The sequence below is a fragment of the Hipposideros armiger genome, unplaced genomic scaffold (assembly GCF_001890085.2).
Source record: "Hipposideros armiger isolate ML-2016 unplaced genomic scaffold, ASM189008v1 scaffold_467, whole genome shotgun sequence".
NCBI lineage: Eukaryota > Metazoa > Chordata > Mammalia > Chiroptera > Hipposideridae > Hipposideros > Hipposideros armiger.
This window is the reverse complement of record NW_017731817.1, coordinates 577826-593357: the sequence shown is the minus strand read 5'-3', so window position 1 is coordinate 593357 and position 15532 is coordinate 577826. Positions and strand designations below refer to the sequence as shown.

The 15532-nt window shown below is 40.9% G+C and overlaps 1 protein-coding gene across 8 annotated transcripts in view; it reads right to left on the bottom strand.

Moving 5' to 3' along the window:
- KATNAL1 (katanin catalytic subunit A1 like 1) overlaps window positions 1-15532 on the bottom strand; it is an 88126-nt gene that overhangs the window by 43938 nt on the left and 28656 nt on the right. The gene's annotated exons all lie outside the window — the stretch shown is intronic.

Sequence of the window (15532 nt, the reverse complement as noted above, 5' to 3'; positions counted from 1 at the left end):
AAACTCGAAGTAAAAAAAATGTTAAAAAAAAAAAAGACAACATATTGCAGGTCTAATGTAGCATCTTCAGCTTGTTGGAATTAGACCACGATGTGAACCTGCTACAACAAAGGCTGGTGGAAACTGCATGTCTATCTATTAGGCTCCTACACTGACATCTGAACCCTTGGAGTTCAGTCCTGTTAAGCAGTTATAGACTGAACACCCATTAGGAAGCATACAGTCTACTATGCCAGGCCCTCAGAGAAGACCAAGATGAATAAGCAATTTTGTGAAAGAAATCCACAGAGAAGGAACTAGAAAATGGTGTAAACTGGTTATAAGGCACTTTCAATTGAAAGGCATTATTATATTATTGGTTCTAGTGCATTATTAGTCTTTTAAGCATTCCACCAATAAAATAAAAATGTGAAGAGACTGGTGAAGAATAAAAAACTAAAACGTTACATTGCTCTATTCTGAGTATTTCAGTGCAACCACCATTTCTAGGCTGAACTTTTGTTTTGTTTTGATGAAGGTGTGGATTATTTATATGTATTTGCATATGTACGTCTTGCCTGAATCCGATTCACAGGTACAGCCAAAGACACGACAATCCCTTCCACACAGAAGACACATCGAGCATGCCCTCTGTCAGCGGCTGCGCCTGCTATTGTCATGTTTGTGGTCCTGCTCCCCAAGGCACTGCCAGCCTGAAGCTGTGCCTACCAGCAGGCCCAGCCCCGGCCCGCCCAGGCACTGTCGGCCAGCTTCCCAGCCCGGCCTGGGTACTCAGGAGTGAGGGGCAGTGGGTCCTGTGCCCCCCGGCGTGTGCTCCCCCACCTCAGTGCTCACTATGCGCTGCTGGGAGTCCTACACTGTCTGCTGTGCACACAGCCAGCTCAGCGGAGCTGTGTTCAGAGACTTACTCCAAAGCTGGGGCACAGGCTGCATCCATGTTTCCTGCCACTGCCCTGGTCCTGCCACTCAGTATTCTGACGGCTCCTAAATGGTCAGAGTGTGACTGCTCAAGCCGGCTGCGCCATCTGTGGCCAGCCCACATCTCACAGAAAGGGTGCCTCTGCTCTGCAAGTCTTTAGATCCGGCTCACTGCAGCTGCTAGTACACTTGTAACAGGCTCTGTCAACCTCCCCAAGGATACCCCTGAGTCTGTCCTGGACCCCTCCTCCATGAGCGCATCACGGCACAGTGCCATGCTTCAAATTAGGGACTCAGGGACAGCTTCCAGGCTGAGTGAAAATGCGTCTCCAGGCTTCTAAACTGGCTGTTTAAAAAGAGACTTTATAGGGTTACACAGCATCGTCAACCTCTGTCCTAGTGGTCACCAGCCTAGCTTACACTACTTCACATGCAGAAAACAGCTGGCAGAAATGCAGATAAAGACCAGAATGTCCACACTGTGCTTAGCTCTCCTATTTGCGGACATTTCCCTTTAGGAATGGGAAGAAATATGTCTTATTCTATCATATGCAAATAAGCCTGACTTCCTCTGAAATCCAACACTTCCTCTTTCTAACCTGTACTGTTAAAGGTTAATATTACATGTAAACGTTCTTATCAGAATTGCTTGTACACCTGGGAACAGCCCAAATGTCCAGTATCAGAGCAAGTACGTGAATTACTATACATTCACACGATGGGACACTGCAGCTATGTGCAATAACAACGACGAGTCTGTGGACAGTCATGGGAAACGAAAACGTGCATTCAGAGAACACATGCAGTATGATTCCCAGCAATACAGGGCACTCTTAGCACTTTTAGTACAAATGTATGTACTAAAAGTATAAAGAAAGACAGGGGAAGGGTAAACCCCAAATTCAGGACAGTGAGGAACTCTGACAGGGGAGGGAGAAGCTAGCTCACGGAGACTTGAAAGGTATCAGTAACATCCTTTACCTTAAAATCTGAATACACAGATGCTACTGTCTTGTGATTCCTTATGCCTTACTTAAGTTTTAATTATCTATATTATCTACTTGGTAGTTAATAAAACTTTAAATATGATTATACCATAACACTAATTAAGACATCTGAGCACCTAAAAATGAAAATTATAGGGTCACTACCAAGTTTTTGGCATATTCTAGAAATACACATGTCCCAGTGACATGGGCTCAGAGTACACATCCTCAGCTGAACCCAGTGCATCACTGCCTGGCAAATCTCCATAAGACACAGGGCTACAGAAATAGGACTGCCTCATGGCACTGCTCCTCCACAATCCCAGAAGGCAAAGGGAGAGGGGCCTTTTGACGATGCCTTCATTCCATGCCACATTAAAAAGAAGGTCTAAGACTTATCACAATTTTCTCTAATTGCTATATAAGCCTCTTCCTAAGATCCCCGTCTATTACGCTCTCCTATTTCTTCTAGCTTTCTGCTTAATGACTACATTAAATTCTTTGTTTCTATCTATTTGTTCATACACTTAGAATTCTGGCATACAAATACATAATTTGGAACATGTCCTCTATATGTCTAAGAACACAAGCCAGATTACTTAAAGTTAACTTCTAGAAAAGAAAGAAAAATAATCTTACTTTGCTACTATACCAGGGGTGCCAAAAAAATGTACACATTTTCAGAGATGTTATCTACTATAATTACTTTTTGAAGTTGAACTGAATTACGTAGCAATGTGTAGTATGACGTTCACTCAAAAGATGGCATTAATCACACAAATGCTAGCATCATTCATTGTATTACAATTTTCATACAGTTTTTTCCGTTCTTAAAATGTGTGTACATTTTTTGGCACCCTCTGTATTAATCTATATAACTCCAGAATTACATAAACAGGAAGACATCTCTCTCTGTAGCTAATAAAAAGATAAGAAATATAAGTTCCAAGAAGTTCACACTGATATCTTTACTATAAGGACTTGGAATAAATAAATATATTAGACTTCTGATTCCAAGAGAAATTATTTGGTAAGAAATCAAGGGGCAAAAAACAAAACTTAAATAGAAATGAAAGGGCCTATGATTTGAAATTATACATTAATGATTAAGAATTTTAGTGTCCACTCTCATCAAATATGTAACTATTATCTTTTCAAATCAGTATATGTTGATGGTTAACCTAATAGGTACGAGAACTATGTTGGATGTTATTTTGACATAAAAATGTTGCAATGTTGCAAACACTACTTCTACATACATTACATTCTACAGAGCATGAAGAGCTGGAGTCAGCCTTAGATTGAGAATCCTAAACCCTGGGTGCCTTTTCACTCTCAGGTCCTCTAATTACTGATTATACGAGCATATCACTTAACACCAGAAGCCTCACATTCGTCCTCTGTAAATGAGGATACTTCATAGAACTTTGTAAATCCACTTTTCATTGAGACATATATACAGTAAAATGGACAGATAGTAAGTATTCAAATAAATTTTTGTACCATATGACAAGTTGAACAAGGCAGGTCATTTCCCAATATCCCAGAAAGCTTTTCCCAGTCCCTCTTAGACAATTATCAGCTCCTAAAGATAACCACTATTCTGACCTTACTATCATAGATTAGGTTCACCTGTTGTAGCTTCAAATAATTATTATTCTATAGTATATACTCTATCTGGTTTCTTTCTTTCAGCATTACCTGTGAAATTCACCTCTGTTCCTGCATACGAGGTCTGACAATTACATTTGCAAACTTGCCACCGTGCACTTACAATGGCAGCACTGTACAAACAGCTTGGTGAGGTCTCAAAGCCTTGGTATATCAGTGTCTCACAGCTGTGTTTGTGTCGACGTGTGGCACTGTCTTGCTGAGTGGCGTTCATTATTGTTCTGTGTTTTTGCATGCCGTCGCGAGAATGTCTGAGCTTGAATTACAGCAACAAACAAACATTAAATTTCTTGTTAAACTTGGCAACAGTGGAAGTGAAATCAGGGACATGTTAGTCCAAGTTTATGGGGATAATGCCATGAAGAAAATGGCAGGGTACAAATGAATTAAACGCTTTTCTGAGGGGAGAGAATGCGTCACTGATGAAGAGAGGTCAGGGTGGCCAGTAACAAGCAGAAGTGATGAAAACATTGCAAAAATTTGTTGAATTGTGCATCAAAATCATTAGCTGACTGTGAGAAGCATAGCAGAGCAAGTAAATACCAACAGAGAAACAGGAAAATCTTAACTGAAAATCTTGGCATGAGAAAGGTGTGTGCAAAAATGGCCCCGAAGGAGCTCACCGATAAACAAAAGCAAAGGACAGTTGAAGTTTGCCAAGACCTTTTGGAGAGGCAAGACAATGTTTTGGGCCATGTTATCACTGGTGATGAAACATGGACATACCAATATGACCCTGAAACAAAGCATCAGAGTGCACGATGGAAGTCAGTCAATTCTCCATGACCAAAAAAGTTCCATCAGTCCAAATCAAGAGTCAGAACGATGTTGCTAATCTTTTTTTCTATCAGAGGGATTATTCATGATGAATTTGTACCAACTGGACAAACAGTTAACCAAGTTTACTATTTGCAAATGCTGAAAAGGCTGCATGAAAAAGTTAAGATGAAAACTACCTGAATTTTTTGTCAACAATTAATTCATGACTCTTGCATCATAACAATGCACCAGCTCACACACCGTTGTCTGTGAGGAAGTTTTTAGCCAGTAAGCAAATAACTGTATTGGAACACCCTCTCTACTCACCTGATCTGGCCCCCAATGACTTCTTTCTTTACCCGAAGATAAAGAAAATATTGAAAGGAAGACATTTTGATGACATTCAGGACATCAAAGGTAATACGACAACAGTTCTAATGGCCATTCCAGAAAGAGTTCCAAAATTGCTTTGAAAGCTGGACTAGGTGCTGGTGCTGGTGAAGGGAGCACTTAGAAGGTGACCGTAGTGATATTCAGCAATGAGGAATATAGCACTTTTTCTAGGATGAGCTCGCAAATTTAATTGTCAGAACTCATATAGCATTAGTTTATCTTGCTTCATTGCTATGTAGTATTGTATTGCAAAAATATACAACTTTTTTACTCTACTGTCAAAGGACATGAGTTGTTTTCTGTTTGAGGTTATTATTAAAGCTTCTATGAATATGGGGCTTATGTTCATGGTAAACATAAGCATTCATTTCTTTGGGTAATGTATCCAGGACTGGAATTGCTGGGTCACAGGGTCTATAGAAGATTAGCTTTCGTGTATATATAAGCAGCTTTCCAAGTGGTGATGCCATTTTACACTCCCATCAGCAATGTCGAAGTGCCACTTGCTCCCTCCTAGCCACTCTGGTGGGGGCGCCATGGGCCTCAGTGTGGTTTACTCTGCCTTTCCTGAATGACTATGGATGGAGCACCTTTTCAACAATATGCTTATTGCCCATGTGAATATCTTCTTGTGTAGAGGATATATTCTGGTCTTTAGTCCATTGACCCCCCTCCCCCCCGCCCCCGCAGGTTCCCTAATCAGGTTGTCTGACTTTTTTCTTATTGATTTACTGACTGTCCTGCTTTACAGGCAGACCTCAGAGATACTGCAGGTTTGATTCCAGGCCACCACAATAAAGTGAATACAGCAATAAAGAGTCACAAGAAATTTTTGGTTTCCCAGTGCATATAAAAGTCATGTTTACACTATACTGTAGTCTACTAAGTGTGCAATACCATTATGTCTGAAAAAACTGTGTACATACCTTAATTAAAAATACTTTATTGTTAAAAATCACTAACCATCATCTGAGCCTTCAGGGAGCCATACTCTGTTTGCTGGTGGAGGGTCTGCCTCACCATCGATGGCTGCTGACTGGTCAGGTGGTGGTGGCTGCTGAAGGCTGGGGTGGTTGTGGCAATTTCTTAAAATAAGACAACAATGAAGTTTGATGCTTCAATTCACTCTTCCTTTCACTAACGATTTCTCTGTAGCATGCAAGGCTGTCTGATAGCATTTTACCCACAGCACTTCTTTCGAAATTGGAATAAATCCTCTCAAACCCTGCCACTGCTTTATCAACTAAGTTTAAGCAATATTCTAAATCCTTTGTTGTCATTTCAACAATCTTCACCAGAGGTAACTTTCATCTAAAAAAACCACTTTCCCATAAGAGGCACGTCCTCATCCATTCAAGTTTTATCATGAGGTTGCAGCAATTCAGTCCCCTTCAGTCTCTACTTTTAGTTCTAGTTCTCGTGCTATTTCCACCACATCTGCAGTTACTTCCTCCACTGCAGCTGTGAACCCTCAAGGTCATCCATGAGAGTTGGAGTCAGTTTCTTCCAAACTCCTGTTAATGTTGATAGTTTGACCTCTTCCCATGAATTATGAATGTTCATAATGGAATCTAGAATGGTGAACCCTTTCCAGAAGGTTCTCAATTCACTTTGCCCAGATCCATCAGAGGAATCACTATCTATGGCAGCTATAGACTTACGAAATGTATTTCTTAAGTAATAAGACAATCCATGTGCTGCAGAATGGATGCTGTGTTCACAGGCATGAAAACAACATCAATCTCGTTGTCCATCCCCATCAGAGCTCTTGGGTGACCAGGTGCATTGTCAGTGAGCAGTCATATTTTGAAAGGAATCTTTTTTTTCCAAGCAGGTCTCAACAGCGGGCTTAAAATACTCAGTAAACCATGTTGTAAGCAAATGTGCTGTCATCCAGGCTTTATAGTTCCATGTACAGAGCACAGGCAGAGTAGGTTTAGCATAATTCTTACGGGCCATAGGAGTTTCAGAATGGTTAGTGAGCACTGGCTTCAACTTAAAGTCACTAGCTGCATGAGCCCCTAACAGGAGAGTCAGCCTGTCCTTTGAAGCTTTGAAGCCAGACATGGACTTCTCCTCTCCTGCTATGAAAGTCTAGATGGCATCTCCTTCCAACATGAGGCTGTTTCATCTACACTGAAAATCTGTTGTTTAGTGTATCCTCGCTCATTAATTATCTTATTAGACCTTCTGTATAACTTGTGGCAGCTTCTACCTCAGCACTTTGCTGCCTCACCTTCACTTTTATGTTTTGGAGACGGCTTCTCTCATTAAACCTCATGAACCAACTTCTGCCAGCTTCACTTTTCTTCTGCAGCCTCCTCACCTCTCTCAGCATTCACAGGATTGGAGTGAGTTAGGGCCTTGCTCTGGATTAGGCTTTGGCATAGGGAATGCTGTGGCTGGTTTGATCTTCTATCCAGACCACTGAAACTTTCTCTGTGTCAGCAATAAGGCTGTTTCTCTTTCTTATCGTCCGTGTGCTCACTGGAGTAGCACCTTTAATTTCCTTCAAGAACTCTCCCTCTGAACTCTCAACTTGGCTGACTGCTTGGTGCAAGAGGCCGAGCTTTCAGCCTATCTCGGCTTCAGCATGCCCTCCTCACTGAGCTTAACCATTTCTAGCTTCTGATTTAAAGTGAGAGATGTGAGGTTCTTCCTCTTACTTGAACACTTACAGGCCACTGCAGGGTTATTAACCGGCCGAATTCCAACACTGTTAAGCCCCAGGGACTAGCGAGGCCTGAGGAGAGGGAGAGACGGGGGAGCGGCCACTCGGTGGAGCAGTCAGAACACACACATTTATCAGTTAAGTTTGCCATCTCAGATGGGCACGGTTTGTGGTGCCCCTAACCAGTTACAATAGGAACAGCAAAGATCACTGGTCAATGATCACCATAACAAATACAGTAATAATGAAAAAGTTTGAAATATCACGAGAATTAGAAAAATGTGACAGAGACATAAAATGAACAAATGCTGCTGGAAAACTGGTGCCGATAGACTTGGTTGACACAGGGTTGCCACAAACCTTGAATTTGTAGAAAGTGCAGTATTGCGAAGCACAATAAAACAAGGAATGCCTGTATATATTCTGGACACAGTTCTTTGTCAGATATACACATTGCAAATATCTTCTCCCAGTATATATCGTGACTTTTTACTCTCTTATGGTATGTCTCTTGATGAAGTTCATAATTTTAGAATTCAGACTTATCAATCTTTTATCTGTAATGCTTTAGTGTGTAGTTTTTAATAAGTCTTTGCTACGCCAATATCATGATGCCATCCTTCCATGTTATCTTCTGGAAGATTTATTACCTTTTACATTTTAGGTAGTGATCTACTGCAAATTAATTTTTCTATATGGTGTGAGGTAGGGGTTCAAGATTTTCCCATAGATGGATATCCAATTAACTCAGAAGCATTTACTGATAAGACCCACCTTTCCCTAGTGAATTGCAGTGGTGCCTCCTTTATAAATCATGTGACTTCACAGAATTTAATCTTTAGCAATGTTCCAGTTCTCAAAAGAACTTTAGAAATTATAGTTGTTTTATTATGATATATTCAGGAGTCTGTTCAAAATATTAATTTTTTCAACAAATATCTGAACTCTTAATGAATGGAAGACACTATGTTACACGACAGGAAAGGCAATATTAGGTTAACTCTTCCTCATTATCTAACAAGCAAATCAAACACATTCAGAAATATGTTGAGTACTACAGGCCATGCTGACATGAGTTGTTTGTATCCTCATGGGTGCTTTTCATGCAAAAAAAATACTCTTCAAAGATTTACTCTCCTGTTTTAAATATTCAACTTATTAAAGTTAAAAATGCAAAAATTCAGCTATTCCTTAAAGCTTTTAAATTCAGCTTACAAATCTTTTTCTATATACAAGAGTAGCAGATTTTAGAAGTCACTTTTAAGAGGCTTCTGAATACTGTTTTGTTCCATTTTACAAACCCGGTTAATTAAATGACACCAAATTTTTTACCTTCATTTTAAAATTTAATATGTTTTCCTTCCTTCTTAGTTCTTCAATTGTCTCACTTAACAAAGCATAATAACATATACAAATATTTTTATAAACCTAGTAAATTAAAATTATAAGGTAAGCATAAATTTCTCCTAAATGTTACCCAAAAGTAAACAAAATTTTTTGTAAAAGATATTAGAGATCTAAATGATTCCATAATACATTTGAATTGCAACTGCACGCTTATCACCCTCATTAGTCATATTTTCTTACAAGTACATAAAAATAAATACAGAGGGTGCCCAAAAAATGTACGCACATTTTAAGAAAGGAAAAAACTGTATTAATTGTAATACTCAACAAATACCGATAACAAAAGATGAATACAAGTCACGTCTGACTTCTGCAATTACAAGAGATGCTCAAAGCAGTTACCATCAGTGTCCAGACACTTCTGATTATAGCGAACTTCTGTTTGAGCAACGCTGACCAAAGTGCCCACCTGTACACAGTTTTTTGGTACGCCTGGTATGCTTACCCACTACAAAAGACAATTATCATCCAAGTTAACCAAAGTAACATTTAACCATAAATTTCAGCTGGTATGAAACCTGTAGCCACAGACATACTTTTCACACCAAATATTAAATAATCCCATTTAAAACCATGGGGTTGCTTTCTTAGCATTTTGATGTTACCCTCAGCCAGATATTTCAGCTAGGATAGTTACTGGATTTTTGTCAGTGATTCTGATGGGTCATACTAAGTCTGATTTAAAGTTGCAAAGCCAGTCATCCTATCACTTCAAAGGTGGGGGAGGGGCAGATATCATTACTGATTCTTTAGTCTAATGGTAGAATCCTACCTCTCCTGGGGATGTTAATAACTTGGTTGTACCTTGCTCTTCCTTGGCATTTTGAAACTGAAAACTTAAAATATTTATTTTCTGCCTAACTGTAAAGAACTGAAAACTACATAGACAATAGCATTCTTTCAGATTATAAGGACTACACAACTTTTACAGGTATTAAAATAATATTAGTTGAACCTTAAGTATCTCACAGTTCTTTGTCTGGCTTGTAGTAAAGTTCTGAGATTATTCTACTAATTTTCAAACCATGGGGATACTAAAAACATATGACATAATCCCCGCATTCAAGCAGCTTATAATTTATCTGAAAACATATACATATTTTAAGAATGATACTGGACATCCCTTTCTGTCCAGACATAAATACTACAATTAAAGCCTTGCTGAAGAAGAGTTCCCAACTGAACTACAAACAAGAGTCCTCAAAAACAACAAAGTGTAGGTTAAGACCTTCAAGAACTTATAACAGAAATACAAAACTAATAAATATATGGTAACAACAAAAATAAGCTAAAAACCATCTCACTATAAAACATATAGGTAAAAAGTATAACTATTGCACTGTGTTGTACAGCTGAAACTAATTCTAAAAAATGTGTATTTCACAATAAAAAATAATTTAAAAAAAACATATAGGAATTCTGGATAAAATGTAACAAATATGCTTTACATACTTAGGTGATTTTACCAGAGGGCCAAACAATAATGGCCAGAAAATAAAAAGAAGAGGCGGATGACCCGGCAGTCCTTTGGGATTCCCGGGCCTCAGACTCCTAAGGGCATGAAATCTAATGACCCCACAGTGACACCTGAGACAAGGCCTGAGGCCCACACACTCAAAGTTGAACTGAGACTACCACATAAACCAGGACTCTCAAAGGCTACAACCTCAGGGAAATGGTAGCATTTAAAATGAAGCAAGCAAACACACACACACACACACACACACACACACACACACACACGGAAAAAACAAGTACCGTATTTGCCGGCGTATAAGACGATTTTTTGGCCCTGAAAAATATGCCTCCAAGTGGGGGGTCGTCTTATACACCAGATACACTTCAGATAGACTGCCCATAGTGCTTGCCCCGTGCCATAGTGGCCTCCCGATGCCCGCCCACTTCATTCCACATACCGTTCAGGCATCAGCAGCGCTGCTGGGTATATGCTCGGGTGTTATGCGATTTTGCTGTTATGCGATTTTACCACACTTGCAAAATCGCACACAGCCGACCATACACCCAGTATGATAGCGCAAAATCGCGAATCGCGATACCATACTGGGTGTATGGTCAGCTGTGTGCGATTTTGCGAGTGTGGTAAATTCGGGTTACCGTATATTTCTTTACATATGCATTGAAGATTCGCGATTTTGCGCTATCATGGTGCCTGTTAGAATGTTGAAGAGCTCACACTTGCGCACTAGTGAGGTCCCAGGGAGATGCTGATGCAAGGGTGAACCAGACTGCTATAGTGACAGGGCGGGCAAACAGGGAGCAGGGACCAATCAAATCAGGCTTTGTATACAGCCAACAGCCAACCACAATACTGCACCATTGTACAGTACAGCATAGAAAATGTCGACCAGTCAAACCCCTATCATCCCTATCATGGCACCAGCCAAAAGAAAGAAGTATGATGCAAATTTTAAACTGAAAGTTATAAACTTTGCTAAGGAAAATAATAATTGTGCTGCTGCAAGACAATATGGAGTAACGGAAAAGATGGTTCGGGACTGGAAATCAAACGAGAAAGCATTAAAGAGTATGCCAAGGGGTAAGTGTGCATTAAGAAGAGGCACCCCACACTGGCCAGAACTCGAAAAACATGTAGCAGACATGGTGGCTCAACATCGCCAAAACGGTTATGTGGTGACACGAAATACAATACGCTTGTTTGCACTTCAGTGGGCCAAATCAAATCTGATATTGTTTTACCTTTTATTTGGTGTGTGGAAGGTGTGCGGAAGAGGGGGTAGTCTTATACGGCGAGTATATAACAAACTCTGTATTTTGAGTGGAAATGTTAGGGGGTCGTCTTATACGCCCAGTCGTCTTATACGCCGGCAAATACGGTACATCTTTCTATCTGCTCCATACTGGTGGAATGAACAAGTCTCCCCTAGAAACAGTAACCAAGGGCCTGCTCTCATGTGATTTGGGATTCAGTTATATACCACCTTGAGCAAAGAAATTTACCTAAGAGTGGTCCTGGGCAGGTGACATCCCTAAGGCACCTGGATGAAGCAAACACAGAAGTGCCATCCTTCTAAACAAGCCACACATTAGAATGACTAAAACCTTGAGCACACATTCTCAACTTTACCACAAACAAAAGCCATCAGAAATGAAAAAGATAAGACTTCCAATAGCTTCTGATAATAGAACTATCGGTTATAGACTATAAAATGGACAAAAGAATTTAAAACAAAAGAAACTCAAGTCTTAAGTAGTATAAATAAAAAATCCACACTTTAAATGACTCATAGTGAAACTGTTTAACAACGAAGACAAAAAATAAACTCATAAAAACAATGAAAGAAAAAAGTTATCTACAAATGAACAATTAGACTGACAATGCAAGCTAGAAGGCAAGATAATACTATTATTAATGTCATCTTCAAAACAGAGAATAACTGTCAATCTAGTATTCTATACTAAACTATTTTGAGACAAAAACTGAGTGTTTACCACTAATAGAGACCTTTGTAAGAACTATTAAAGAACGTTTCAGCAAAGAAGAAACTGAATCTAGAAAGAGTAAAATGCAAGGCACAGTGAGCAAAACAATTGGTAAACACATGGAAAAATCTAACGAAGCATTTTACTTACTCATCACTCAACAAGTATTTACTGAATGCATCCCTTGTGCCAGGCACTACTCTTGGTGCTGGGGCTACAACAGTGACAAAATCAAAGGCCGTGACCTTGCAAAACCTACTGCGTAGTGGGGACAATAAACAGTGAACACACAATATAATACCAGGTAGCAGTAAGTACTATGCAAAAAACTAAAGCAGAAGAAGGGGTAGAGTGATGGTAAGTGAGGGGGTAAATGTCTTAAATAAGATGGTCAGGGCAAGCCTCCAGGTGCCACGTGAAGGGAGACCTCAGTGAAGGCAGGGTATTGGCCATAGGACATTGAGTGGGTGGGCCTGAGGGCAAGGAGCAGGGAATGGAAACAAAGAAATTCCTCAAGCACTTCCTGTGTGCCAGGCTGTCTTTATACTTTACTTGTATTCAATCATTTAATTCTCAAAATAACCCCGTGAGGTACCTGTACTATTGATCCCCAATTTATAGAAGTGGGAAATGAGGGACAGGTTGAATGGCTGGTCCTCGCAGACATTAGGGCAGAATTCAGATGAGAACCCCAAAGCCTGGTTAACTACCCAGCTCTGGAGGACAAGAGTCAGACCCCTGTTCTCTGCATCCGTAGTGCCCAGCACACAGAGCATGCTGTGTGTGTTGAGCAGGACTGAATACAGGAAGAGCAGCGGAGTGAGGACTAGGGCACAACCAAGAGGAGGAGATAAAACAAAACAGCAGCCACAGCCAGAAAAAAAGAAAAAGAAGAGGAAACCAGAATAGTGTAATGTCACAGAAGCCATAAGAAGAAAGGTAAACATCAAGTGTTAACAGCAGTTAAACACAGCAGGTCCTGAGAAGAGTTCTCCCATTATTAAATGGGAAAATCATCTTCAAGAATTCAGTCCTGCTCCTGCCATGAGTGGAGACCCAGGGTTCTGAGTTACTAAGGAAAAGGGGCCATGAAAGCCCACAGATGTACAGGATGTGGTGTCGCAGCTGCCGAAGAACGAAGAAGGAAGGGGAAGCACAGGGGTCGACACGCAGCAAGGCACAGGCCTTCAACAGCATTTTACAGTAACGTGTATGGCTTCATTCTGACTTACCACTATCTTATTCCCATGCCTTAGTTTACCTCTAATGAATTAAAATTTCTTTCAATTGTCCTTTCTGTAACATAAAAAGTGATAGAAATACCAAGTTTTTAGGCACTTGTTGCAATAAATAAATAGAATTCCAAAGTAAAGATTTCAAATGACTAGTTGAGTTCTATAAAATAAGACAAACGCTCCCCAGAGAAAACATAAAAGAAATAAAACAGCCAAATGGAATGACCTCCCACTCTGGGATGCTTTGGATCAGAATCTGCACCCTGGAAAACACCTGCTCCCTGTCCTCATGTTCAGACGATCTGGCTTGCTTCCTCTCCCTCAATGAAATCATCAGAACACACCTCCATACCTGCCCACACCCATACACCTGCCCACGCCCATACGCCTGCCCACGCCCGTGCACCTGCCTGCCTTCCCTCCAGGTACTCTCAATCATCTGCCCACGTGCCCTCCACTGGTACACCAGTCCCACTGCCTCTTGTCCACTCAAGGGCATTGCTCTGGCAGTCACCCACTTCTCCCACACATTTCCATTTTCTCCTTTCCACTGTAGCATTCTCATCAGCATACAAACATTCTGTTATTCCTTTCCCTCTAAAACAAGAAGAAATCTTGACTCCATGTCTTCCCCAACTACCACTCAATTTCTCTGCTCCCCCTTTCAGCAAGACTCGTTGAAAGAATTGTACACACTCATTGTTTCAAATTCCTCTCTTCTCTTTCTCCCATCCCACTCCATTAGTCTCCACCATTCCACCAAAAATGCTCAAGGTCACCAATGAGCTCCACATTGCTCACCCCAATCCAATTCTCAATCCCGTCTTATCTGACCTACATGCAGTACTTGATAAAATTGCTTAGAATCTCTACACCTGAATCTCTTCTAAAAAACAGAGATGATAATAATAGTTCCTATTGCAAAGGGTGGTTGTGAAAGTTAAGAAATAAACCATGTAAAGAGTTTATTAGCACAGTACCTGGTTCAAAGTTAAGAACTCAATAAATGTCAGTTATCGTGGTTAAATGAGTATGATCTCAACCTATCAATCATATTAGGCAAATAACCGATTCCATATATAAAGAATGACCTTAGAGGTTCTTTCTTAAAATTCGTTACTTGCTGACAATCCCTAAGTAATACCACTAATCTCAATCTGCCTTAAGCGCTGGTTCTCATTTCCAATTCTTATTCAGCAGCTTGGCCTAGATGGTTCATTATTTGTTCCAATCTTCCTCCCATTCTCTGTATCGCATTCATCACCAAATCCGGTCCATCCTACATCAGTCATGGCTCCCACACTCACTTTACGAGAGCGTATGCTCACGAGGGCAGGACTGTGTCTGTTTCTGCATCCCACCACACCCCGACACAGTACTGGCACGGTACCTGGATACAATAGGTGCCAGCATCCCAGCCCAAGCTTCCCAGGATGTCTGGGTTATTTTCTCCTACTGGTTTCTTGAGGCCAAGGTGTGTGTGAGAGGAGGAGGGTTACCTTTATACTTTCCACAGGGCCAAAAATGGTTCCTCACATATGATAGAGTGTTCATAAAATATTGATACATGTTGGATAGACCAATGATATAGTGTCTTTCTTCCTAAGACTTCAAAACAATTTTACAAAACAATCTCATCATTGGGCCAGCCGAGTGGCTCAGCTGGTTAAGAGCTCGCTTGAGAGCGCCAGCTCTGAGCAGCAGGGCTGCGGTTCGGATCCCACATTGAGGGCCAGTGATGCTGGCCCTCTACAGCTAAGATGAAGAACAACAGCTCGGCCTGGAGCTGGGTTGTTGTGAGTCGCCGGCGATGGCGTAGGCTGCAGCAGGGCTGCAGTGGGCTGCTGTGAGCTACGTGAGTGGCTAGCAGCCAGCGTGAGTGGCCAGCAGCCAATGTAAGCTGCTGGGAGCCGCTGGGAGCAGCCGACCAATGACCGGCGACCGATCTGCCTCACCCGGGAAGAGCACAATGATCATACCAACATGGGCCAGTGAAGCGAAGTCCTCCACAACTAGACTGAAGAACAAAA